Genomic DNA, 26,503 nt, shown 5'->3' with positions numbered 1-26,503 from the left:
TGAGACCTTTGTAAAACCCAGGTAAAATAGTGTGTGTCAGGATCAATATTGCATTCTCAGGGTATGTCTACACAGCAAAGAAAAGCCTGCAGCTGGCCCATGCCAGCCGACTCAGGCTTATGGCGCTTGCGCTGTGGGGCTGTTTCACTGCTGTGTAGATTTTCGGGCTTGAGCTGGAGCTCGGGCTCTAGGCCCTTGCGAGGTGGGAGGACCCCAGAACTCAGGCTCCAGCCCAAGCCCTAAAGTCTACACAGCAATGAAACAGCCTCGCAGCCCGAGCCCCGCGATCCTGAGTCAGCTGGCATGGGCCAGTCGTGGGTGTCTAGGTGCTATATTGACATACACTCAGGATTATGTCTACCCTGCAATCATAGGTGTGACAGTGGCACACGTAACCACATTGATCCAGTTAGCTTGAACAACAATAGCAGTGTAATTGTAGTTTCACTACTATTATTATTTGAGCTACCTAGATTAAAGCTAGGTTGGGTATGCCTACATGTGCTGCAGGCACACCTCTGATTGCAGTGTAGACACACCCTTAAAAGTGAACTTCAAACCGCAAATATTTTGTCTCCATCATTGTATCTTTTTATGTATAAAGAGTCTCAATATTTTAAACAAATAATGAATAATACAGCTTTTTGGCTTATTTTTTTTTTACATTAGAAGTACCAGGATCTCACTTCCTTCTTTGCAAGAGGACTTTGGCAAAATCTTTGGAAGACTTGAATAGAGGTGTTGCATTAGGCTATAACCAATATATTAGATCTTGCAGAGGGAATGCTGATCCTTCAACTGTCTGTTTATCTTTGTATATATGCTTTATTCTGTTAGGATTTGCACTGTGGTGCCTATCAATCAAGGGTTGGGGAATTTAGACCCTAATTCACCAAAGCATTTAAGCACACACTTAACTTTCAGTGCATGCTTAAGATCATCCCTATTCAACCCAGTACTTAAGCTCCAGGGAGTCACTAACCACCCTCACATCCAAGGTATGGCATTACAGGGACTAGAACTGTGGCCTTGGTGTCCCTGAGTTCAAATAGTGCCTGGTGCCGCCACCTGGAAACTCCAGGAAATAAATGATATCTCTGACCAGTGTAGAACTGTGACAGAATGTAGTCGCCAGACTGTTTCTTGAATGATGTGGCACTTTATTAAAATTAGGCTAAGCCATATGTAATCAACAAATTAAATAAATCATCAGTAACTTAAACAAACTGGAGCAAGCTCCCCTAAATATGGCAAAGTGGTTGCAGTATTGGTTAGGCAGGGGCTAATGAGACCCGGACATGCAGATGTAGGCCTGAGGATCCTGTACACGGGTTCCCCTTCAGAAGCCTTTGTCCGTGTTCTGTAGTCTGGTGGCTACTCTAAGATGGATGCCACAGGGTAGCCTCATACCACAACTTATCCCTACCACATCCTTCCAGAGGCCTTTTAGCACAGAGAGGCAGCTTATGTGAGGGAAGATCCATAGGAGACTCTACTCCTGGATTCACTCAGGCATCATCTAGAGCAGAGGTGGGCAAACTATGGCCCGCGGGCCACATCCGGCCCATGGGACCGTCCTGCCCGGCCCTTGAGCTCCCGGCCAGGGAGGCTAGCCCCAGGTCCCTCCCCCGCAGCCACGCCACCGCGCAGGCAGCGCTCTGGGCGGCAGGGCTGCATGCTCCTGCAGGGCAGTGTGGCAGCGTGTCTGGCTCTGGCCAGGTGGCGCAGCTGCCAGACATGCTGCTCTGAACAGCATGGTAAGGGGGTGGAGGGTTGGATAAGGGGCCGGGGATCCCAGGGGGCAGTCACGGGACAGGGAGTGGAGGCCCGGGGGGGGGGGAGGTCAGGGGATGATGGGGGTGTGTGGATAAGCGTGGGAGTCCCGGGGGGCCTGTCAGGGGGCGGGGGTGTGGATAGGGCTCGGGACAGTCAGGGAGTGGGGGGGTTGGATAGGGGGTGGGGTCCCAGGGGGGTTGGATAAGGGGCAGTCAGGGGACAAGGAGCGGGCGGGGGGGTTGGATGGGTCGGGGGTCCTGAGGGGGTCAGTCAGGGGGCGGGAAGTGGGAGGGGTCGGATAGGGGGTGGGGGCCAGGCTGTTTGGGGAGGCACAGCCTTCCCTACCCGGCCCTCCATACAGTTTTGCAACCCCGATGTGGCCCTCGGACCAAAAAGTTTGCCCACCCCTGATCTAGAGACTGGGAAGGTGTGACCAGAGGAAACCTGGGTTCAGGGCTGGCTTTAGGGCGATTCACCAGATTCCCCCGAATCGGGCCCCACGCCCCTAAGAGGGCCCCGCAATGTTTCTAAGGACCCTCCGCCGACGTGCCGACGAAGGCCCCGGCAGCCAATTGAGCTGCCGCCGAAGTCCCGCCGCTGTCTTCAGCGGCAGCTCTTTCGAATCGGGCCCTGCAGTGCCTAAAGCCGGCGCTGCCTGGGTTGCACATGAAGTCACTGAGAATGAAACATGCTTAAAGTGAAGCACGTGCTCCAGTGCTTTGCTGAATTGGAGCATTAGCCAACAGACAAAGCCCTAATCATGTGACTGGATACTCTGCATTTCCTGTGTATCTACCGGCATAGCCAAGACATCATCAAAGTCTACACAATCTATGAATCAACATCCCCTGCTCTCTCTACCTACCGTAATCAAAAGGAAGTAAAGCTACAGCTCAGGCTACAATATCAGGCCCTCGAAAGATCTTGCCAAGTTCCTCCAGTGAGGAAAAAGCAGGTGAGTGTTTAAAAACATTTGTGAGTCCATCTTTATACCTCATGTAGATGCAGTACAGGGCACAAATCATTTGTGTTTGGTGTTTTGCTACACATGTCACTCTTAAGTTGGGATTTGGAGCTCTTGGTGGTTTGATGCAGAAAGATGGTGATCTTGGAAAAGCAGCTTCTAGCTGAGAAAAAGCAGAGCCTGGCCAGCAGTAAGAATTCCCTCTATAGCTCTTCTGGTGAAGCCATTGCTGATCCTGCAAGAAACCCAGAAACACAGCCACATGATTAAGAATTTGGGGACAATACCCAACACTTCAAAGAGGTGAAAATCTTCTAAAATGCATTTAACCAATTATGCAATGATGTATGTGGAGGAAAAAGATTCTTCCCTGACACATTTAGGAAACAAGTATATATCCTGAAGCATGTGATTACTTCAAGACACTACAAATAATTTTATCCTTCATCTACATGTCACCATTAAATCATGTAGCCAGGCACCCAAGCTAAATGCCTCATACTTGAAAAACCCAAATCCACCTCACATTTCCATCAAAATGATTGCACTGTGATTTCTACTTTATCTAACTGATTAAACGAGGCCAGATCTTCAGCTGGCAGAAACTGTGCTATGGTGATTTCTGCCAGCTAAAAAGCTGGCCCAGGACATCTGGTTTTAAGTGTCACATAATTTCTTGATATTAAATCCAAATAAAACAAGTTCTGCCAGGTGGTTCAAAGTGCTCATTGAGGAGGTCATATAAGCAGATGATAGAGAAAAAGAAAGAGAATTTCCTTGAGTCTGTCTTCTAAAATAAAGTATAAATTGACCATTGACCAAGTATATTGACATCTTTCTTCCATGCCCTAAAATATTGTCAGACTGCAAACTTTTGCTTACCAAGAAGTCCTTGGAATGACTGATAAATGCTTTTATTTTTCAATAGCTCGATTATCATAATGCAGGGTTATTTATATATTTTTTGAGAATGCAGCCACCCATATTCTTACAGCAGGACTCAAATGACTGAACACATCACCCCTGTTTTAAGATGCATATTTGTTTACAATCAAATTCTCTTTAAATGTTAAAAGTACCGAGTAAAACTTTAAGATACTTGCTAGTCCTAGTCCTTGATGTCTGATAGCATTTAAAGTAACTTTAGGCCAGATTCTGCCACCCTTACTCGCAGTGAGTAGCACTTTCTGCCTAAAGTAGTCTAATCCATTACAACAGAACTACTACAGGAGTAAGGCAGTACCCCATATAAGAGTGGCAGAATCTGGCTCATGCATCTTAGATGATCCACTGAGATCAGAATTAGCAATCTAAATGCTCCAGTAGCCAATGCTTTGGAAATTATCTCCCTTTGATCCTAAGAGCCCTAATGACCACAGGCATGGGATACATTGTCTCTTATCAGACCCAACCAACTTACTGCACCCAGAGGGAGATTAGGGGTTTCTGGGGCCCTGGGCCAGAGCAAGTGGGACCCCCCTCCCTACCCCTTCTGCCTGCAGTCCCTCCACTGCCTCCCCCCCCAGGACTCCTGCTGGAGAAATGGAGTTGGAGCATGGGAGCTTGCCCCACCCAGCTCCACCTGCCTGGCGCTCCTGCCAGGGAGTAGGGTTGGGATGTGGGGGCTTCTCCCACCCACCTGGCACTCCTGCCGGGGAAATGGGGTCGGGGTTCGGGGGCTTGCCCCACCCTCCCACACGGCACTCCTGCTGGGGATCTGGGTTGGGGCATGGGGGCTTCCCTCGCTCCCCGGCAGGATAGCCAGGCAGGCGGAGTGGGGCAACCCCCTGGCAGGAGCATCAGGTGGGCGGGCAGAGCAAGCCAAGCCCCCGCGCCCTGACCACACTCCCTGGTAGGAGTGCCGGGTGGGTGGGCAGAGCAAGTCCAGGCATGGGAACACCCATTTTTCCGGGGGCCCCCAATTGGCTGGGGCCCCTTGGCACAGGCCCCATTGGCCCACTGGCTAATCCGCCACTGACTGCACCTAACACACTGTTTTCACAGTATTCATCCAAAAGGCAGTGTGTAAGGTTTCATATGAAAGCTAATACCATGCTGGTTATTAATATCATTGTAAAATGCAAGTGTTAGCCTTACATATGAAGTTATGAATTCCCTCTGTGTGACACTACTGGAACATGTTTAAGACAAAACAGCCTTGCCTAGGTAAAGGTGATAAACAGGTCTGTCCTTGACAAAGGAATACAGATTTACCTCAATTTGTATATCAGCAGTAAACAAAGCCACCGAGCTGAACCAGCTGGAGTTATCCAGGTCCTGAACGACAGAGAATTAACATGGCTCCTGCACCCCAGAGAGACACAGGAGACTGAATCCCCAGGAGGCCTTCCTGACTTGTAAGACAAAGGCATCCCTTTGGGGATATAATGAACAGAGAAAGACTCCATGATCAGAGGGCTGGGGCACATGACTTATGAGGAAAGGCTGAGGGAACTGGACTTAGTTAGTCTGCAGAAGAGAAGAGTGAGGGGGGATTTGATAGCAGCCTTCAACTACCTGAAGGGGGGTTCCAAAGAGGATGGATCTAGACTGTTCACAGTGGTGGCAGATGACAGAACAAGGAGCAATGGTCTCAAGTTGCAGTGGGGGAGGTCTAGGTTGGATATTAGGAAACACTATTTCACTAGGAGGGTGGTGAAGCACTAGAATGGCTTACCTAGGGAGGTGGTGGAATCTCCATCCTTAGAGGTTTTTAAAGCCCCGCTTGAGAAAGCCCTGGCTGGGATGATTTATTTGGTGTTGGTCCTGCTTTGAGCAGGGGATTGGACTAGATGACCTCCTGAGGTCTCTGCCAATGCTAATATTCTATGATTCTATCATTCCATATTTATTCTTCACCTTAGGAGATAAAGAAAACAAGTGTTTTCATCTCTGTGATGGGTCCTGGCCAGTAAAAGCTGGAAAGGAGACTGTAAGAGAGAGAAACCATCTTAAACAGTGACTGTATCTTGGTAGATTAAGTTTTAGATTTTTAGAAGCATGTTTTCACTTGTATTTGCTTGTAACCATCTCTATCTTTATCTCTTTTACTTGGTATCACTTATAAATTGTCAGTGCTGGGTAACGCCAATAAAGTGTGTGCTTCTAGAAAGCTGACTGGTTGGCGTGATTTAATGTCTCTGTAAAGGCAGCGACCTAACACTTTCTCTGTGAGGATCCAGTGAGAGGGACTGGTCCTGGCACTAAGGTCAGCCTACAAGGAGTAACCAGGTTGGGCAAAGCCAGGGTGAGGCTTATAGGCTGCTGGCAGGTGGTGACCGAAGCCCTTATTGGCTTGGGGGGGACCCCAAAACACCACACGCCCACAACTTTGAAATTTACTTCCCATTTCTATTGACAGCATCCAGTTTGTGGCAAGTTTTCAAAACAAACTAAAGATCTTTGCCCTTGCAGTGGAATACAGCATTTAAAATTAAGGATTAAGATTAAGGATCTTAATCATGTTTTATTGTAGATTAACTGGTGTTTCACCCTGGGAAAGATGCTGTAAAAAGCATTTTGTTGTTTCTCAGAAGTATAGCCTTCATAGCTACAGTCCTTACAGAACTGAGGGGAAGGTGAGACGAATGATCTAGGGGTAACAATAACCAGGCAAGACTATAACCTTACTTTGCCCTTATATAGTGTAACACCAACAGCCCCCAGTCATCAGGATTGAACCTGGGACCTCTGGAGTTTAGTGCATGAGCCGCTACTGCATGAGCTAAAAGCCAACTGGCCGTTAGCTAAGGCTGTAGAGCAGAGTCGTTAATCTCTAGGTGGTCTTGGTGCCACTAGATGGGACAGAACACCACACTCAGATGTGTGGGTTACAATAGCACTTTTCATCTGAGAATCTCAAGATGTTTCCAACAGTAGATAATTGCAGTGCCTCGTACATTGTGGCTATGATCCCTTACTGGGGCATATAGGTGCTACCACAATGCAAATAATAAACAACAATTACTAGAGCCTGACAAATATTTCTCATCTGATAAATGTCGATGTTTTCTATAGAGTAGTTTATTCAGCTAATCAATATTTCTGGCATTCAACCTTCTTTAATACTTATTATCCTTGTTCACTATTGATCCATTCATAGAATCAGAAATGTAGGGCTGGAAAGGACTCAAGCGGTCATCAAGTCCAGCCCCCTGTGCTAAGGCAGGACATAGACCATCCCTGACAGGTGTTTGTCAGACCTTTTCTTAAAAAAGCCTCCAGTAATGGGGATTCCACAGCCTCCCTTGGCAGCCTAGTCCAGAGCTTAACTAGCCTTAGAGTTAGAAATGTTTTTCCTAATATCTAACCCAAATCTCCCTTGCTGCAGCTCAAACCCATTATTTCTTGGCCTACCTCCAGTGGACATGGGGAACAATTAATCACTGTCCTCTTTATAACAGCCCTCTGTCTTTGTAGGTATTTACATCACCTCTCTTGCTGTATACATATGACAGTGTCTTTTTTAAAAAAAAGGAGACATTGAGGCAGATTGTTTTTAAGTAACAACTTCATTTTTTTGAGAATAGCCAATCAAAAGGGCAGATTCTCGGCTGATATGAATGGACATAGTCCCATTGACTGCAATGGTGCTACCCCCAATTTATTCCAGTTGAGAAATTGACCATAAATCACAAAAATAAAACACAACACCTTGTTAATAACCAATTGCAACACAGTTTCGTGAACTATGTACAGACAACTAACAGACTCATAACTCAAGAACTAGGGGTCACCAAAAGAAATTAATAGGCAGCAGGTTTAAAACAAACAAAAGGAAGTATTTTTTCATACAACGCACAGTCAACCTGTGGAACTCCTTGCCAGAGGATGTTGTGAAGGCTAAGACTATAACAGGGTTCAAAAAAGAACTAGATAAGTTCATGGAGGATAGGTCCATCAATGGCTATTAGTCAGGATGGACAGCGATGGTGTCCCTAGCCTCTGTTTGCCAGAAGCTGGGAATGGGCGACTGGGGATGGATCACTTGATGATCACCTGTTCTGTTCATTCCCTCTGGGGCACTTGGCATTGGCCACTGTCGGATGACAGAATAGTGGGCTAGATGGATCTTTGGTCTGACACAGTATGGCCGTTCTCATGTTCTTAACTATGTATTATACAAACCGAGATGAACATGTTAAATTTCTTGTGTCTCTGTTATGCAAATGTGAATTCAGAGTAACTGCACTGAAAACAATGGAGTTAATCCAGATTTACACCAGTTTAACCTAGATCAGAATTTGGCTGATAACAATTTAATTCATTTCCCATTCAAAATCCTATTGAATGATTAGCAAGGCATTTGTAGCCATTTTGAAGACAACACTGTTACAAATCTATGACCTTTATAAAAGCTAGACAATAGTTTATTTTTCTTTATTTTACAGACACTGGATTTTCATAATTTTATTTCCTAATGTGGCACTATCACTTTGGTTGTTCATTTATTTATCTCTGTGACAGCAGCAGCCTTGATACACAAGACAGCCAGGGGCCATGGGCTTCCTGAGATTAAATCTCTGGGTTCCTGTGAACTTGATGTTGTATGGTGCAGAGATTAGGCCAGGTGCTGAGCACACTGAAGTCTCAATGGAAGCTGAGGCTACTCAGTAACCCTCAGGATGTGCTCAGCACCTTGCAGGATCTGGATCACAGCAATAAGTAATGCCCTGTGAGTAGTGCACCAGCTTGCCTCTCTAGCCACCCATGACGGATTCTGACTAGATCATTATTTACAACCTAATTCAAGCTGTGCCTGAGTCGCAACACAGAATGCAGAAATGAAAAGGCATTTTGGTTTTTTTTTAATCTGATCTGGGGGTGGGCATCAGAATGAGATTACTCAGAGCATGGGGGCGCTGGTGAGCATGTGCAACTTCTAATTTCTTATAATCATTTCTAAGGGTTATTGACAGGGGTTCTTTGTTCCCCAGTAAGGCTTCTGACTAACACCCTGCTAGACACTGTGGGATTGATTTTCAGAAATGCAAGGCTAAGATTTTCAGACCTGACTAAGGAATTTAACAGGAGCTGTGTGTCCAAATTCCTTGGGCATTTTTGCAAATCTCAGCTTTAGGAATGCACATAAATTGCACGCAGATTTGTGCGCCTACGTTGTACACAAATCACACCAACCATGTATGTAGATGACCATTTACAAGGCACATCTACATTCACAATTATAGTGACTGGTGCACAGAACCATAGCATGCAGTTTAGGCAGGCTCACTCAGATGTGCAAATATGCCAGTATAACTCATATATGTCTAACTGTGCCTGCCTTTTTAGTGATCACATTGTGTGTAACATCAGGATCTTCCTCGGATGGTTGTAGATATACTCAGAGGAACAAGAGGACTACATTTTGGTTGTTACACGTATGTACCAGCTGCACCCTGACTCATCTGTATGAACTGAACGATTGTTCCAGCATTAGAAGCCTCTGAATATTTTCAGAACTCTGATGTCCCATAGGAAGGTGACACACACAAACAGTTAGTAATCTGGGCCTAGTCACCTGGGAGACCATTACAAACATTTTTGAAAGAACTTCCTAGCTACAAATGATATTAGGCTGAGCTGCAGGTGCAGGACTTGTGTTTTTGTCAAAAATCTGCTGTTCCTGCCTCCCCAGCCCTCAATCTATGGCAAACCACTGTGTGTAATGTAATAGCCATTACAATATGACCGCTGGGCACACTCACAAGAAGACTGCATTTAATAGCTCTAGTCATTTGTTTTTCACAGCAAGCTGCACATCCGAAACAGGGTGATTAGAACAGGGCTGAGCGTAACTGAGGGCCAAGGAATGGTTGCCTTATTTCAGAGGACGCCCACATAAAAGGAGCTTTTACAATGCAAGTACAGTAACATTTGCACGGCTGTGCTTAATCTGACAGTTATTTATTGCGTTGGGTTGGATAAAACCTCCATGCAGAAAGGAATCAAGGCCTGAACTCAATATGTGCCAAAATTCACAGATGGCCTTTTTCTCATACAAACAGATTTGAGAAGAACAAGCAAACCCTGTAGATGAGAGTTGTGCTGGAATTCAATACTGTGTACCTGCCACTACATAGCACCTGCAGCAGTGACTATTACAAATTCACTGCTAGCTCCTAGGTCGGTAGCCATGCTGCACTCTAACACATCACCTGCTAAATATTTATAAGTCCCTGTTCTGCATGTAGGGAGGAAAAAGTGTTCTAGAAGGAAGGAACACAGAGAGGGTGAGTTTTGAAGAGTACCTTGTGCACAGGTAATTCCTTCCATTAACAGCTGAGGAGGGATGAAGATTGTTGTGGGAAGGGGAAAGGGAAGCAGAATAGGTGGAGGAACGGCGAATGGAAGATACCCACTCTTCACCAGGAGGATCCATCTAGCAATACTTGCAGAAGACAGGGGAATGGATGTGAGGAGCAGATTTAATTGGTGTTGGTCCTGCTTTGAGCAGGGGATTGGACTAGATCAGTGGTTCTCAAAGCCGGTCTGCCGCTTGTTCAGGGAAAGCCCCTGGTGGGCCGGGCCTGTTTGTTTACCTGCCGTGTCCGCAGGTTTGGCCAATCGCGGCTCCCACTGGCCATGGTTCGCCGCTCCAGGTCAATGGGGGCTGCGGAAGGGCGGCCAGCACATCCCTCAGCCCGCGCCGCTTCCCGGACCGGCTTTGAGAACCACTGGACTAGATGACCTCCTGAGGTCTCTTCCAACCCTAATATTTTATGATTCTATGATTGGGGAGCTGAGGAAGAGAAATGCGGAAAAATACATGGGTATCCAAACCATTTCTATGGTCAACTCCCTCTAAAACATTGTTCGATGTGAATCACATACCCAGTAACATTTCCCTTTATCCCAAACCTGATTTTGAGGTCCTGTAGGATTTTGGATGAAAGAGTGTTGTAGTAAATGGGGTTGGGAAAAGGGAGAGCACTCTAGCTGGAAAGATGGGACATGGTGAATAGGGGAACAGAAGTAAGGTAGGAGACTTTAGAAGATTCAGGTATTTTCAAATACAGTTCTGATTATAAGTATCTAAACATTTGCAAGGGCTTATCCAGACTATGGAGGTATTAATTTTTATAAAGCCTTAATCTTAAAAATAATCAAAGATGTTTCCCTTTGACCAACAGCAATAAATGGTAAATAAATAAAGATATCCCATCTCCTAGAACTGGAAGGGACCTTGAAAGGTCATTGAGTCCAGCCCCCTGCCTTCACTAGCAGGACCAATTTTGATTTTGCCCCAGATCCCTAAGTGGCCCCCTCAAGGATTGAACTCACAACCCTAGGGTTAGCAGGCCAATGCTCAAACCACTGATCTATCCCTCCCCCCAATAGAGGGATCTTTCTCACTTTGGCTTGAAGCAACATCTTTCTTTCAAAAAGAGGCATTGGAACAGTCAGCTAGTCAAGTGCTCTGATTGTGCCACTAAGTGAGAATCGAACAATGACTATTGTAGGTCATCAGTGGCAATGCAGTGACTATCCTTGACCCTCAATAATGATCAGCTCAAACAATGGAAAATAGAGAGGCTCCAAGTCAAACATTTTAGAACCAAACCTGGCTCCAAACTTCCTGAAATGTTTTTTTCAGGTCTTGGGTTTTTGTAAGAACCTAGAGGATCATAAGTAATAGCTAACATGGATTTGTCAAGAACAAATCATGCTAAACCAACTTAATTTCCTTCTTTGACCTACTAGGGTAACCTATGGTTACTGGCCTAGTGAATGGGGGGAAGTAGTAGACATTATATATCTTGATATTAGTAAGGTTTTCAACACAGGCCCACAAGACATTCTCATATGCAAACTTGGGAAATGTGCTCTAGACAAAATTACTATAATGTGGGTGCACAACTGGTTGAAAAAAAGGACTCAAAGAGTAGTTATCAATGTTTGCTGTTAAACTGGGAGTATGTATTTAGTGGGGTCCCACCAAGGTTCACCTACGTTCAGTACTATTCAGTATTTTCATTAATTTAATGACTTGGATAATGGAGTAAAGTTGCTGATGACCCCAAGCTGGGAGGGGTTGCTAGCACTTTGGAGGGCAAGATTAGGTTTCAAAATGATCTTGAGAAATTGGAAAATTGATCTGAAATCAACAAGATGAAGTTCAATAAAGACAAATGCAAAGTACTACGCTCTGGAAGGAAAAATCAAATGCACAACTGGACAATGGGGAATAACTGTCTAGATGGTAGTACTGCAGAAAAGTATCTGGGGATTATAGTGGATCACAAATTAAACATGAGACAATAACGTGATGCAGTTGCAAAAAAGGCTAATATCATTCTGGGATATATTAACAAGAGTGTTGTATTTAAGATACATGAGGTACTTGTCCCACTGTACTCAGCATTGGTGAGTCATCAGCTGGAGTAGTGTCTAGTTCTGGGCTCCTCACTTTAAGAAAGATGTGGACAACTTGGAGAGTGTCCAGAGGAGAGCTACACAAATGATAAAAGTTTAGAAAACCTGACCTGTGAGGAAAGGTTTAAAAATTGGTCAGTGTGTAGTCATGAGAAAAGAAGACTGAGAGGTGACTTGATGACAGTCTTCAAATATATTAAGGGCTGTTATGAAGAGGATGGTGGTCAATTATTGTCCCTGGCCACTGAAGGTAGGACAAAAAGTAATGGGCTTAATCTGCAGCAAAGGAGATTTAGGTTAGATATTAGGGAAAGTTTTCTAACTATAAGGATAGCTAATCACTGGAACAGGTTTCCAAGGGAGGTTGTGGTATCCACATCATTGGAAATTTTTAAAGAACACTTGCCAGGCATTGTCTAGGTATACTTGGTCCTGCCTCAGTGCAGGGGGGCTGGACTAGATGACCTCTCAAGATCCCTTCCAGCCCTACATTACTGTGATTCGATGATTGCCCAGGAACATTTGACATTCTTCCATCTCCATAGGCAATTGCACATACAAACTAACATTGGCAATCCCAAATGCTGATGTTAACAGCAAACACCAGATGTTCCTGGAGGCCCATAATCACATTGTTCAACTCCCACTGTCAGTGCAGCTCTTAGGATTTCTTTAATGAATGTCCTGAGCACTTGTACTTAATGGATACATTGAAATCGTTCATGCTTTTCCCTGCAGAGAGAGTGCTTTACCTGCACAATCCTATTGTTGAAGTAAAATTAACCAACATGTGTCATCGGTAGCTTTGCAGAACTCAAACATATTGTTCCCAAAAGGATCCCTAAGACTTAAACACAAATTTACTGAATAGACAATTAAGTTTTGAAATTAAATATTGTTATCCTACTGATATTTGATCTCAGTGCAAAACTCAGTCAGAACCCCTGAGTTTTAGCTTGTTTTGGGACAAAACTGTGTGAAACAGCAAATTTTTTATGATCTATGCAAAACCACTCATCAGCCTGTGTTTGTCCAGATCATCCACAGATCTAAGGGCCCATATACACAGGAACTTTGGTGCAGGGACTGTCTTTTTGTTATGTGTGTGGAAGGTGCCTAGCAAAATGGGTCAGGGACTTCTAGGTGCTACTGCGCTACAATTACTTAGTATGAATAATATAACCCTCAGTGTGGCAGCACTTTGTCGTTCAAACACATTTTTTGTTTCGGTTGTAGATGAAACAACATATTTACAGGACAATATTTGTAGGGTGTCATGTCACAGCCTCTCTGTAATGTAATGTGGCTCTCCCAGAGTCACCAATAAAGCCTTTATTACCTTCCCATCATCTATTGCCTGTCTAGTATGTGTACTACACATACACACAGGATAGGATTGGGTCACACAGCCATACACTACAACATATACTTGTAGTATGAAGTGGATATTGTTTCATTAGAAAAGTCATAATCAGACCACCATGTAGTCGAAATACATAAAAATGTTCGGCTTATTGTTTTTCCAAACCATATACTCTTTCAAATTTGAATGCCATAAGTATAGAATGTGTCCAGGGATCAATATTTAGTTGGGAGGAATCCTTCCAGTCCTGCAGAATGACTTTTACAGCAGCTGTGATCAAGATGGCTGGGAGGGTTTTCTGTGTTTTTAATTCGTTGCTTTGTAATGCTTGTTGATTTAAATATTAGCAGAGCTAGATTCCCTATTAATCTGGTCTTTGTGATCTTTACTGTGTAATCTGATTCCCCCCTCCACCCCCTCGCTCCCCAAATGGAATGGGTAGTGCACAAGAGTATGGATAGGAGGACTGATCTTAACCATTTTATTTGTAATTAGCACAAAGGACAAACAACAAAAGAGGTATGGGGTGAACGATAAATACTTACTTCTAAAACACTATATTGCCTGGAACCACATACCCTGTTGGGAAGGGATTGAAACAATGGATTAAAATAACAGATACTTGCCCTCACTTATGTTTTAAAGGTTATTCATTACTTGTGAGATGCATACTCATAGATTTTAAGACCATCTAGTCTGACCTCCTGCCACAGAACATGACCGACCCCTTCCTGTAATAGACCCCTAACCTTTGGCTAAGCTCCTGAAGTCCCCAAATCATGATTTAAAAATGTCAAGTTACAGAGTCTTCACCATTATAGTTTAAATGAGCGAGTGCCCCACGCTGCAGAGGAAGGCATAAAACACCCAGGATCTCTGCCAATCTGACCTGGGGAAAACTCCTTCCTGACCCCAAATATGGTGATCAGTTAGACCCTGAGCATGTCAGCAAGACCCACCAGCTGGACACCTGGGAAAGAATTCTCTGTAGTAACTCAGAGCCCTCCCCATCTAGTGTCCCATCACTGGCTGTAGGGGATTTTTGCTATTAGCAGTCACAGTACTGCTGTACTGTTCTGTCAGTCACTCATACCAGGGATCTCAGCCCAGAATTTGAAGCCTACTAATGATGCCTTTGGCTACCTGACACCCAATAATGATTCCCCTGTTCAACTTTGAAATAATTTTCCAGTGCAACTGGGAACGTCATTGACATGAGCTGACCCCTAGGAGCCTAGGAACAATGGCAGTGACACCTTTGACAATGGTCAGTCTTGGAGTGACCAGTGTGACCAACAGACCTAGTGGGCCTTGGACCGGAAACAGACACAGCCTTTCAGTTTAAAGGCAACCTATGGCACGTGTGCCGAAGGCGGCACGTGAGCTGATTTTCAGTGGCACTCACACTGCCTGGGTCCTGGCCACCGGTCCGGGGGGCTCTGCATTTTAATTTAATTTTAAATGAAGCTTCTTACACATTTTAAAAACCTTATTTACTTTACATACAACAATAGGTTAGTTATATATTATAGACTTATAGAAAGAGACCTTCTAAAAACGTTAAAATGTATTACTGGCACGCGAAACCTTAAATTAGAGTGAATAAATGAAGACTCGGCACACCACTTCTGAAAGGTTGCCGACCCCTGGTTTAAAGCAAATGCAGTTTAAAGCAGACTGAGTTTAAGTGTCAAGGAGGTAGTTACCAGTAATACAAAATTCAACACTTGGCAACTCTTCTGCAAAGACGCAAAGCAGCTTCTTGCTAGCTCTTCTTCATCTGCCCATGTTACTGTAGTTCTGATTAAACTTCCACACTGACGCATAGCTTAGATTGAATGCAAACAGTGGCACATAATGGGTGGTCCAAAGAGATCTGCGCAAGTAAGCAATGAACTATGTCTGGGATGGATTAAGCCTGTTTGGGAGCATAAATTAAAGTTACATTTGTGTTGTAAGATTTGAATCACAATGTTGTGATGTGCAGGCAAGACCTCAATGGAGTAAGAGCCTAATGGCTCTGCAACTTTACCCACTGGAAAGCTGCAAAGATCAGAGGGAACTAAGACTGTGAAAAATGTGATTAAATAATAGTCCCTAGTCTGGCCTTTAACATAAGAAAGTGATCAGGTGCTATTATTAGTTGTAAGTGAATTAGAACTGGGTCTGACCCAGAACCCCAAATTCAAACACACTGACCTTGTTGAAAATTTGGTCTGAACTTTGTGGCTTGGACACATCTCTGCTAGGAAATTTACAGCACTTTCTTCTAAGGCCTGGTCTACACTCAGGGCCGGCTCTAGGATTTTTGCCACCCAAGGCAAAAACAATTTTGGCCGCCCCCCCCCCCCCGTTTTTTAATTACCCCCACCCCCGGCCCCGCCTCAACTCCGCCCCTTCCCCAAATCCCCAGCCCTGCCTCCTCCCCCCAGGCTCTCAAGCCTGGGAGGGAGAGCAGCGGCGCGCGGCGCAACTGTTTCGCGCGCCGCGGCCGCTCGGGATCTCCCCCTCCCTCCCAGGTTTGAGAGCCTGGGAGGGAGGGGGAGACTCCGAGTGGCCGCGGCGCGGGCGCCGCTTCTCCCCCTCCCTCCCAGGCTCTCAGGCCTGGGAGGGAGGGGGAGCAGCGGCGCGCGAGCGGCAGCGGAGGTGAGCTAGGGCGGCCGGGGCACATTTTTAGGGGCGGCATTCTGGCGCCGGCCATGCCGCCCCTAAAAATGTGCCGCCCCAAGCACCAGCTTGTTTTGCTGGTGCCTAGAGCTGGCCCTGTCTACACTACACAGTTAAGGCGACGTAAGGCTGCTTGTCTATGTAGTGTCTACACTACAGCTCCTGGTGAGGACGCACACCACCGACCCCAGGCGGGTAGGTCGACTTAAGTTTTTAGTGTAGACATACCCAAAGTGTGAAAGGCACTTAGTTAAAAATAGCAGCAAGGCCACAATGTTGCAGTCCTAGCACAAAAGGTTGCAAACCTTCCACTAGAGTCAAAGGGGTCTTCGCGTGAGGTAAAGACCACAGAATCAGGCCCTGAATATGAGAATGTAGTGGTTCCCATACTCAACTGCCCATCATGAGTGGGATGGTGGATTCAGTGCCAGATGTATACCCAGATGACACAGTGGGCCTTATTCTCTATTTACCCTGGCGTAAATCAGAACTAACACCTTTCATCTCAATGGACTTACACTGATGTAAAAAAGGTATTAAAAGAGTGGAAAATCAGGGTCAGATACTCCAAAATCAAAACGCAATCATTTACCAGAATGTCTATATTCTGAATTGAGCAAAAATGTGTTTCTGAAGAGAAACTGTGAATACAATTATGAACGCAAAAATAAAAACAATTCAATACTTTGACAGTTTTATTTCTACTTTTTATTAATTGTTTTAATTTTACATTCAGATTTTAGGGTAGTGGTTTTACTTTTTTTCTCCCCTTGTAGTTCTGGAATTGATGTAGCTATTTTTATGTAAAGAAGTTCATTTTACAACGGGCATAACTAAGCAATAATTCTGTACTATAACACAGTAACACTGTAATTATAGGTGACACCTGCACAACATGAGTGTGTTTAAAAGCTAGAGGGCAAATACCAGAAGCCTTTTTTGAACCCTGTGTGAATTGCAGGTATCCATTATGACTGCACGTAGGCTTATTTCAGTTACAGTGGTACCTGGAAACCTTTATCAGGGATCAGGACCCCACTGAGCTAAGTACTGTACAGAGAAATAACCAGGGGCCACTCAAGACAATCTGTCACCCCAGGCAAAACTTCACCCGAGGCCCACCTTCTACCATCTTAGAAGTTTGTAGAGAACCTCCAGTGCCTCCTCTGCTGCTGTTGCCACCACCACTCCCAAACCTTGGGCAGCTGGCTGGGCCCTATGACAGATCCCAGGTGCAATACGACCCCCGCACTGGCAGGGGGCAGCTCCCAGCCTGGTTAACAGGCAGCACAGACGGGTCCCCCGATGCCCTGCATGAAGTCACTTGGGCTGGGGTGGGGGGCTGATCCCCTTCACTCAGGGGGTGGCAGGCTCCTTCTCACTGGACAGAATGTGTGTGTGTGTGGGGGGGTCCCCTTCAGCCCCTGCATCCCTGGCCTAGCCATGTAGGTGGCTTCCCCAGTCCAGCCACATATCTTGGCCCCTACACCACCTGTCCCCTGCCCAGCTCCCTGCTCTCCCCAGGTCATATCCCTTGCCAGGCTCTGAATTCAGCAGCCACAGTCTGCACCCCCTGCTCAGCCCCCCACACTAAGCAACCCCATCCCATCCCAACCCACAGCCCCTGCCCAGCCCCCTGCCCTCAGCACCCCAGCCCACCCCACACTGCATGACCATCCCCCCGCACTAAGCAATCCCAGCTCACCCACTCGCCACCAGCCCCCCACACTCTGCTATCCCTGGCCCCCAGCAACCCTCGCACCATTCTGAATGAGCGCCTCGCTCTCAGGCTCGGAGCCCACATGGTGGCAGTGCATCCCGAGCCCAGACACGGTGGAGCGGAAGTGGCAGCAGTGATGTGGCATCCAGGGCAGGGGCCAAGGGCTGCCCAGGCAGCAGGGCTGTGGGGGCTGCGCACAGAGCAGCAGGTGCAGGCTGGGCGATGACATGGAGCAGGTGGGGCACTGCGCTTGTGGCCGAAGCCCCAGCAGCACTTGTGGTGCTGCCAGGACCAGCCCTGAGCCTCTCAGTGCCTAAGCTGTGGCCACAAACATATTCGCACCAGGGGTGGGAGCAACTGGGGAAGGGGTGGGAGCACTTCCCTGGCAGCCCAGGAGGGAGTTTCCTGGTCCTTATAGTTTTAACTGGCAGCCTTCCCTTTCCTTGGGCAGCCCCCCCTCCCTGCCAAACCTCATCCAATGCCACCACCAATCTGCCACCCTCAGAAATCTGCTGCCCTCAGCCTAGGCCTGCATACAGCTAAAGCGGCCTCTCTGCAAGTCTCAGAGACAAGCCCGCTGGGGGGTCTGATCTTCAGCTAGTGCAAATTGACTTAGCTCAATTGTCTTCAATGCAGCTAGCCTATGCTGATTTGCACCAGCTGAGGAACTGACTCTTCTTGTCAGGCAGGATGTGACAAGTGGATAAAGCAGCCAAATGATGTAGAGGTGTGTTGGGAGGATGGGATAACAGTCAAATGAACCGTGTTGAGCAGGAAAGCAGATTTCATAGCTTCCCACTTACTCCCTAATGCCAGACAGTGGTGAATGTGCTATTACTCCTGTTGACTACATGGGCTGCTGCTCCTTCCAAATGCACGCACACACCTTGGCCATCAGAGCTGATGGGGTGCAGTGGGGAGCAGATGCTACATCCTCTCCAAAGATGGCAGAGCATGTGGATCTCAACATTGCCTGGAGCACAATGTTTCCCAGAACTCCCATCCTCATGGTGTGTCTGGGCTCCCTCTCCAACATAGAGCTGTGACCATACGCTGCAACTGCGCTCTTCCTTTAAATCCCATCTGTTGCACAGCTGTGAAAATGAGTTTTATTAGTTACAAAATATCAGGCGGTAGTTCTGTGTGCAATGATTAGTTAGCAAAATATTTGCTATGGGATTAAGAGAGCATGAGGAAAAGCTCTAGTGAAAGATTCTACTGAGGATACCAGCAGCATGAGGATGTGTATTTGGGATTCATGAAGGAGACACTAGGCTTTAAAAATAAAGGATATTTGGGTCTGATTCTCCACTGTTCTGCTTCTGGTGCAGTAATTTACACCAGTGCAAAGTGAGTGAACAGTGGGTGTAAAACAGCTGAATCAGCATGGTAGGGTTTTACACTCATTTTGCCCTGGTGCAAATGACCACACAAGGTGCAGGGCACTAGAGAATGAGGCTGTCTTGTGTTTTGTTTCCCTGCCTTTCTCCTTTCATGGATACACAAGCCTCCAGTTCCAATAGGCCTCTCTGCACTGGGTTCTGATTAGCGTCCCATTCCTCAATCTTCTGAAAAGCTGCCTTAGTCTAGGTATGAACTGATAATCCTGCTGCACTGGCAGTTAAAGTGGGATAGAATTTGGAAAGTAAGCTTTCAGAAATAACACAATCACTATTATAACCAATGGTTTAGCCAATGATGCCCTCTGCTGAGGCTGACTCTGTCCTCTCTATACCCATTACCAGACACACAACCGGAAACTTCCCCCCAATGGACTAGTTGTCTTGCATATTTGACTGATAGATCTGCTAACTGCTAGCATTATCATTTATATTAAACCCGTATTTATGTTGAGTGGCTTCATCCGTTTCCCCACAGACATCACACATGGCATTTTATCACTGTTCCCAAACAATCCTCTACCGCTCCAGTGCAGCTGCTCAAAGCTCTCATGTTTTCCCCTCTTGTATTTTATTTCTTGCTCTTCCTATTTTGTCCCTTTCATTCTTTGCTTCTTCTGTTCAGTCTATCCCTGTCTGTACTGTTTGATGCTTGTCCCTCTTCCCTTCAGTTATTTCCGTTCTAGACTCACCTTTCCTACATCCCTGATTTAACATGTAGCATTTCCTGATCTTTTGTTTGCTTTCCTCTTGTGTGTCATCCTCTGACTCTCTCTATGGAAAAAACTCAGTTGTTGCTAGGAATGTTTTGGGATGGAGATGAGCTCTCGTAAGGCCAGAAGAGGTTTATCAGTAATCCTAGCTAGGGCAATGTTCACAATAGCTTTCATCTCCCTCTAGCTAATGCTCCTGAAAACATTTTCTGATTCCTAACTAGCTGATTCACCTTCAAAGTCCTGATCCCCTCTGTGAGAGTGGCATTGAGTGATCCTGGTCACTGGTCCTCTCTGGAGAGGGGCTTCTAGCACTTTGCAATCTAGCTAGGAGATCTAAAGTTTGACTTGCACCTTGTGTAGTGATTGGTCCTCGTTCAGAGTTGATGTACAGTGCTATCAGATCAGAATTCTCGAGCCACTTATACCATTTTACACCCTGCAGAGGTGTGAATGACCACACCAGGGGCAAGGCCGTGGGGGAATCAAGCCCCTACGATATCTTTAACTCATCAGGTAAGTTACCTGTATCCAGAGACAGCTACAGGGAGATGCTTTCCCTTCCATTCCCTCTTTCTTTTATGGGTATGCAGGAAAAATGGGGAACTGGTTCAGTTTAAAAAAAGACCTGATCTGAACAGGCCTCAAATGTACTCTGCACCCAAACTTCCAACTCAACCTCAATGAGTGCTCAACTATAAATCCAAATCAAAGAAAAGATTTGCATGAAATCCTTGCAAAGCCTAACCACTGAGTCTCACACACTTGTAGAATGTACCACTGTGTACCTAACAGGACTTTCAGAGTGAAGCTTTGCTTTCCCATTGTTGGGCTTCCACTGGTAAGAAAAGACTGGTACTGTGAAAAACAACACAGATGAAAGGAATACAACACTAGACACTAGTTCCTTAGAGATGGGCCTGAGCTGCAAAGTCCATATACAGATTGAAAGTATCCTAAGACCTTGGGGTGTTTCGATCCAAAGGTTTTTTTCAGTCCATTAGATACAGGAGGGTGTTCAGATCCAGCTTGTTGTTTTGGGCCTGTTTCTAGTCATTACTTTGTTTTCTTCACGTATTAATTTCACATGGTTTATAATGTCAATAATGACTGCTAAAAAAAAAGGCAGTTCCTCAGGGCCAGATGCAGGGCATCCACCCAGACACCAAAACTAGCAGGCACCTTTGGAGCTATATGTGAATATCCCCAATGGCTTATTGTTTAGCAGCAGCATCTTCTGCACTGCCCAGGGCACAGTTTCACACACACATTGATCTTATCAATGGTTTAAAGTTTTAACTTTACCTGTGGCCCTCATTTCCTCCAGCTGGTTATTAACTACCAGTTACTGTCCTCCAAGCCAGTCTTTTTTGCAGCTGGTCGGTTTCCATAACACTTTCATTGAGAAGGTTTTGGGGCACAGGGCAAGGTGAAGGAGACTCTCTCATACACTTGGTGGGTAGAGTACCAGTCAGGGATGTAGGAGACCCAAATTTAAATCCATACTCTACCTGATTTGGTATAAGCTTGGATGAAAAAACTGTGCCCTGAAGCAGCAAATTGCAGTGGGATTTCTCACATTGCAGGTGAGCACCCAGGTAGTGCTGGGGCCATGAAAACATTGGAAAAGTTTTGTTTTTAGTCCAATAGGGCATGAAAAGAAATTGTGAAACCTCAAAAGTGGCCAGGAAATGGTACTGTCATTCTCCAGTCAGCTCTAGTCATTACTGAATAAGGACTCGATTGAGGCTTCAGTCTTAGGCCAGGTCTACACTTCCGCTTAAGTCAATCTAACTTACATCTCTCAGGGGTGTGAAAAAGACACCCCCCGGAGTGACACAGGGTACAGCGACCTAAGCGCTGCCCACACTGGCGCTAGGCAGCCCGGGTAGTGTAGACCTGCCCTTAGCTTGTACATGGGTGAGTGCACAGCTGTGCTGCCCTAGGAGGATCACTGAGAAGGAACTCAGGATGTGTCTACACTGCAAGTAGACACCCGCGGCTGGCCCGTGCCAGCTGATTTGGGCTCACGGGGTTCAGGCTTGCAGGGCTGTTTAATTGCGATGTAGACATTCAGGCTCAGGCTGCAGCCTGAGCTCTGGGACCCTCCCACCTCACAGGATCCAGCCCGAGCCCAAACATCTACACTGCAATTAAACAGCCCCTCAACCCGAACCCCTTAGCCTGTCAGCTGGCACAGGACAACTGCGGTTGTCTACTTGCAGTGTAGACACACCCTCAGAGACTCGTTTCTTTCTTTGCTCCCAGAGATAAGTAGCTGATTTATGTCCTTTCCCGAGTGCAGCTTACTCTTCTGGCCAGCTTACTGGGGATTCAGAGCCAAGGCTCCCCCCATTTCCCACCCCTTTCCAGCCACTTGCTTTGGTGGGAGTCCTGGGCATGCAGTCCCTGGTCTCCCCCAGCACCTCAACCATGAGGCAGGGAGTTCGAGCATGGCGGGATTCTCCCCTCCCTTTGCCCCCAGTATTCCCCACTATGCCATATTAAGCTGGGTTACATTCTGGCCCTAAATAGATCCCTAAAGGGAGTGGGTGGCTTCACACTCCTATACAAGTGGAAGTGGCGATGAGTTAAAGAAAAAGCCTGCACTAGATTCTGCTCGCACCTACCCCACTGTAAACTGGGAGTAATTCCACTGAAGTCAGTGGAACTACAACATCATAAAACTGGTATGAGATCTGAATCAAGCCCACCATCTCTCTCACAATGTTACTTCCCACTTGAGGGCAGAATATCGTCTGGCCAACATAAGGATTTTCACATATACTGTTGTTTCTCTGTTGGAAATAATGAGAGGTCACAGCGAATAAATGAAACAAAACTATCCAGAGCCGTAGAGGAGGAAGGTGGGGGAAGCAGATTTCCACACATTGCTTAACTTCCTGTTTTACGAAGTTCCTTTCTGTGATCTGAGTGCAGATGGAAAATTGCAGAGGTTTATGTGTCAGCAGCCCAGGGCACCCTCAGCACAGTGACCTCTTCCTCCCCCAGTATGGTACACTGAGCCACAAGGGCAGGAGGAGAGCTGGAGAGTGTGCTGCCTTGGGACTTTTCCAAAGCACAGAAATGCACTTTTGCTGGCTAAGTCAAAAGGGGGAGGGAGGGACAGGAAAGGAAGGGAATCCCCTGCGCTCAGCAAGTTCCTGATCCCACTTCCATTGAAGTCAGTGGAAACAATTCCATTAACTTTAGTGGAAACTGGATTGCTCCTTTCATCTATAACTCAGAGCAGTTCACTGCACTCCAATACTGGAGTTCAGGCAGTATCATTCTCTGGGCAAAGGTCTGCCACACTGAGCCAGTTATTAATTATTTGTGCTACGATAGCACCCAGAGAGCCCCACTGACATTGTCCTGCCTTGTGCCAGGTGCTGCACAAACAGTAAGAGACCATTCGTGCCCCAAAGAGCGTATCCCAGTCTACAGAGACATGAGGAGAAAGGAAGTATCATTATCCCTTTCTCACAGACTGCAAACTGAGGCACAGGTTAAATGACTTTGCTGAAGTCACACAAGGAGTCAGGAACTGAATGCATATCTCTTAAGTCCCCCTCTAGTGCCTTACCCACAAGACTATCCTTCTCCTCCCCACCAACCCCCTACATCCTAGGGAGACCATCCCTTTAATGAAACAACTGAAAGGAGACCAAGCTAATGGGCAGAAGCTCTCAGTTTCACAAACCAGCAAATGAAATACTATGGAGATTAACTTTCCTGTTCTAAGCACTCCTAATTCAAGCACCTGGGAAAATACTGCAAGAGCTGCTTCAAATACCCAAAACAAACCAAACTCGTGCAGCCTGGGGGAGGAAAGGGTAAGCACAGCTCCAACTATAAACTCTCACAAGGCCACTCTTGGCACAAGCAATGGGTTGAAACTGCCCCAGCCCTTCATGTCTACACTGAAATTAAAAAGCCGTGGCTGGCCCGTGTCAGTTGACTTGGGCTCTTGAGGATTGGGCTAAGGGGCTGTTTAACTGTGCAGTAGACATCCAGACTTGGGCTGGAGCCTGGGCTCTAGGACCCTGTAAGGTGGGAAAGTCCCAGAACTTGGGCTCCACCCAAGCCCAAATGTCTACACCACAGTTAAACAGCCCCTCAGTGCAAGCCCAAGACAGCTGACACGGGCCAGCCATGGGTGTTTAATTGCAGTGTAGACATACCCTCAGTGGCCCCAGCTGCCAGTATGCACTCATGACTGGAAAATCCTCCTCCCTAACACCGATCTGCAGGTTCCACAGTCTGTAAGGTGCTGCCTTCTAAAAGTAGTGTCCACCTAGTTTTTTTGGGTTGAGAAGTCAGGTGTCATTTGAATGATCACATGAGCTACAACAGGTGGGGTTACTAGGACCTGGAGGTGGGGAAGCTATAGGCTTTTCAACAGTGCATATCACCTCCCAAACATGAATCAGTTTATCCTCAGTGACACTTGGAGATAGGGAAGTATTAGTGATCCCATTTTACAGCTAAGGACCAGTGAGGTTTAGGACCAGTTTGGCCACCCTCACTAATACTGAATAGTACCTTACTCTGCAGGCACTCTCTCTGCTGTCAGTAGAACTACGCACAGAGTAATCAACTACCCAGCTGTAGGGCTGGCAGAATCAGGCCCTACGTGATTTGCATAACATCATAGAAGACATCCACAGAGGAGCTGGGAACTGAATCCAGCTTTTCTAAGGTTCAATCAAGCATCTTAGACACAAGCCCTTCCTCCCATGCTAGGGAGAGAAGCAGCGAGCTGACTTAGACATCAGTTACTGTTGTGTGGGTACTAGTACTCCATGGGAAAGGGACAGACAATGTTTTTGGAGGAATAACACTGGATCTTCCCAGGCTCCAATTATACTGTGGAATTTGGTACCATTTGATCCCTGCACTTGCATTAAATATGCATTGTTTGAGCATATGAATGATTTTCAGGCAATGCAATAACATTCATTGTAGGGATTTAAAAAAAAATCAGCCTGTCTGACTGATGAGCTGATTGAATACAGCTGCTGGCATGGTTTTCTGTGTGAATCTTACAGCAAAGGGACTAATATTGTTAAAGCACTTTCTTCTCTTAAGATAATCAACATACTATGGCAATTTAAAATACATGGATATGGTCTTTTATATGACCATGTGTGCTAGGAGGCTCCACCCCACACTTGCGTGCCCACCCATCCCAAACTGGGTGGGACAGTCCTGAAATGCAGAGTTCAAGTCCCGGTGCTGGGCTGAATGACTCTAGGACAGCCTATGTCCCAGATTCCCTGCGGCACTGCTTTGCAGCTGCCCGAGACTCAGGGTGGCACTAGCTTCTTCCTGGTGCGGGTGAGGGGTGAGGTGGGCCGTAAGCCTCCCCTTTGCTACAAGGCCCTGTCCCCTGCTCCTCCTCTCCCCCCTGAGGCCCTGCCCCCTGGCGAAGCCAGAGTTGGGCAGTAGTAAGAGCTGCCCAGGGAGCCCAGGCCGCTGTGGGGAGTCCAGAACCCTCACCAGGAGCTGTGGAACTGATCTGCTGCATGACCTAGGTATGTCATTTGCCTCTTCTCCAAAATAGGGATAACAACATTTACCTGTCTTTCTAAAATTCTTTGAGATCTACGAATGAGAAGTGCTATGTAACAGCTAAGCATTATTGCAAAGATATTGAAATATTTGAGTTGCCTGGTTACCTGTTGGTTCCCCCAATACTTGGTTAACTTGCATGCCAACCAAACACAGGGGAGCTGCTATGTTGTAATGGCAATGCATGAAGAATGGCTTCTACAATGGTAATAATCCCAGGAATGGCATGGAATAAACATTGATATTATGTAGCACCCTTGTTGCCCCAGGTATTATAAAATGCTTTGTAAAAGTCATATTACATACATAGTATCAGTGCATCAGCCATTCAGAAGTGATGGAACTGCTGTGACAACAATCTCTGAAACACCATTTTAAGTGACAGCCCTTCCTGGAGTTGCATAATTCAACATGGCTGCAAGCGGCTGTTCTGAAGTACAGTCCTGAGTTCAATTTATCCCCGTTACTCATGTTTTTCCCAGCTCTGAGTTCAGAAGTACTCTCAGTGTGGGGTTCTCTTGACTTCTTTCAAATAGCTGAAAATCAAGGAAGTTCAGGTCTCCACTTAGGTCTCCAGTTTGATTTGATAATTTAAAGTGCTGACCTCTAAACTTGATCATTTTGGGGTTCTCACCAAGCACATAAGATCTGTTTTATTTTTGGTTTCTTAAACCTTATTTGCTGATGAGCCCAATCCTGTGAGATGCTGCTGACCCCCCACAGTGAGCTGCTGAGTGCTCTTAACTTCCATTGACTGTAATGGCAGTCGAGAGCCTAGTCCTGTCAGAGGCCGAGCACCAAAAGTGCTTTAATTCTTATACCTCCTCAGGTGTCCTTCAGAGACAAGACACAGAGAACTATCCAGCTACAGTGTTATGAGGTCTCTCTCTCCCAGCCATAGTTGAGTGCCTGACCCTAAGCCCGCTACTGTTTACAGTAGTGAGAGAAATC

This window comes from Emys orbicularis, chromosome 3 (genome assembly GCF_028017835.1).
Source record: "Emys orbicularis isolate rEmyOrb1 chromosome 3, rEmyOrb1.hap1, whole genome shotgun sequence".
NCBI classification, from domain to species: domain Eukaryota; kingdom Metazoa; phylum Chordata; order Testudines; family Emydidae; genus Emys; species Emys orbicularis.
This window is presented reverse-complemented; position numbering follows the sequence as displayed.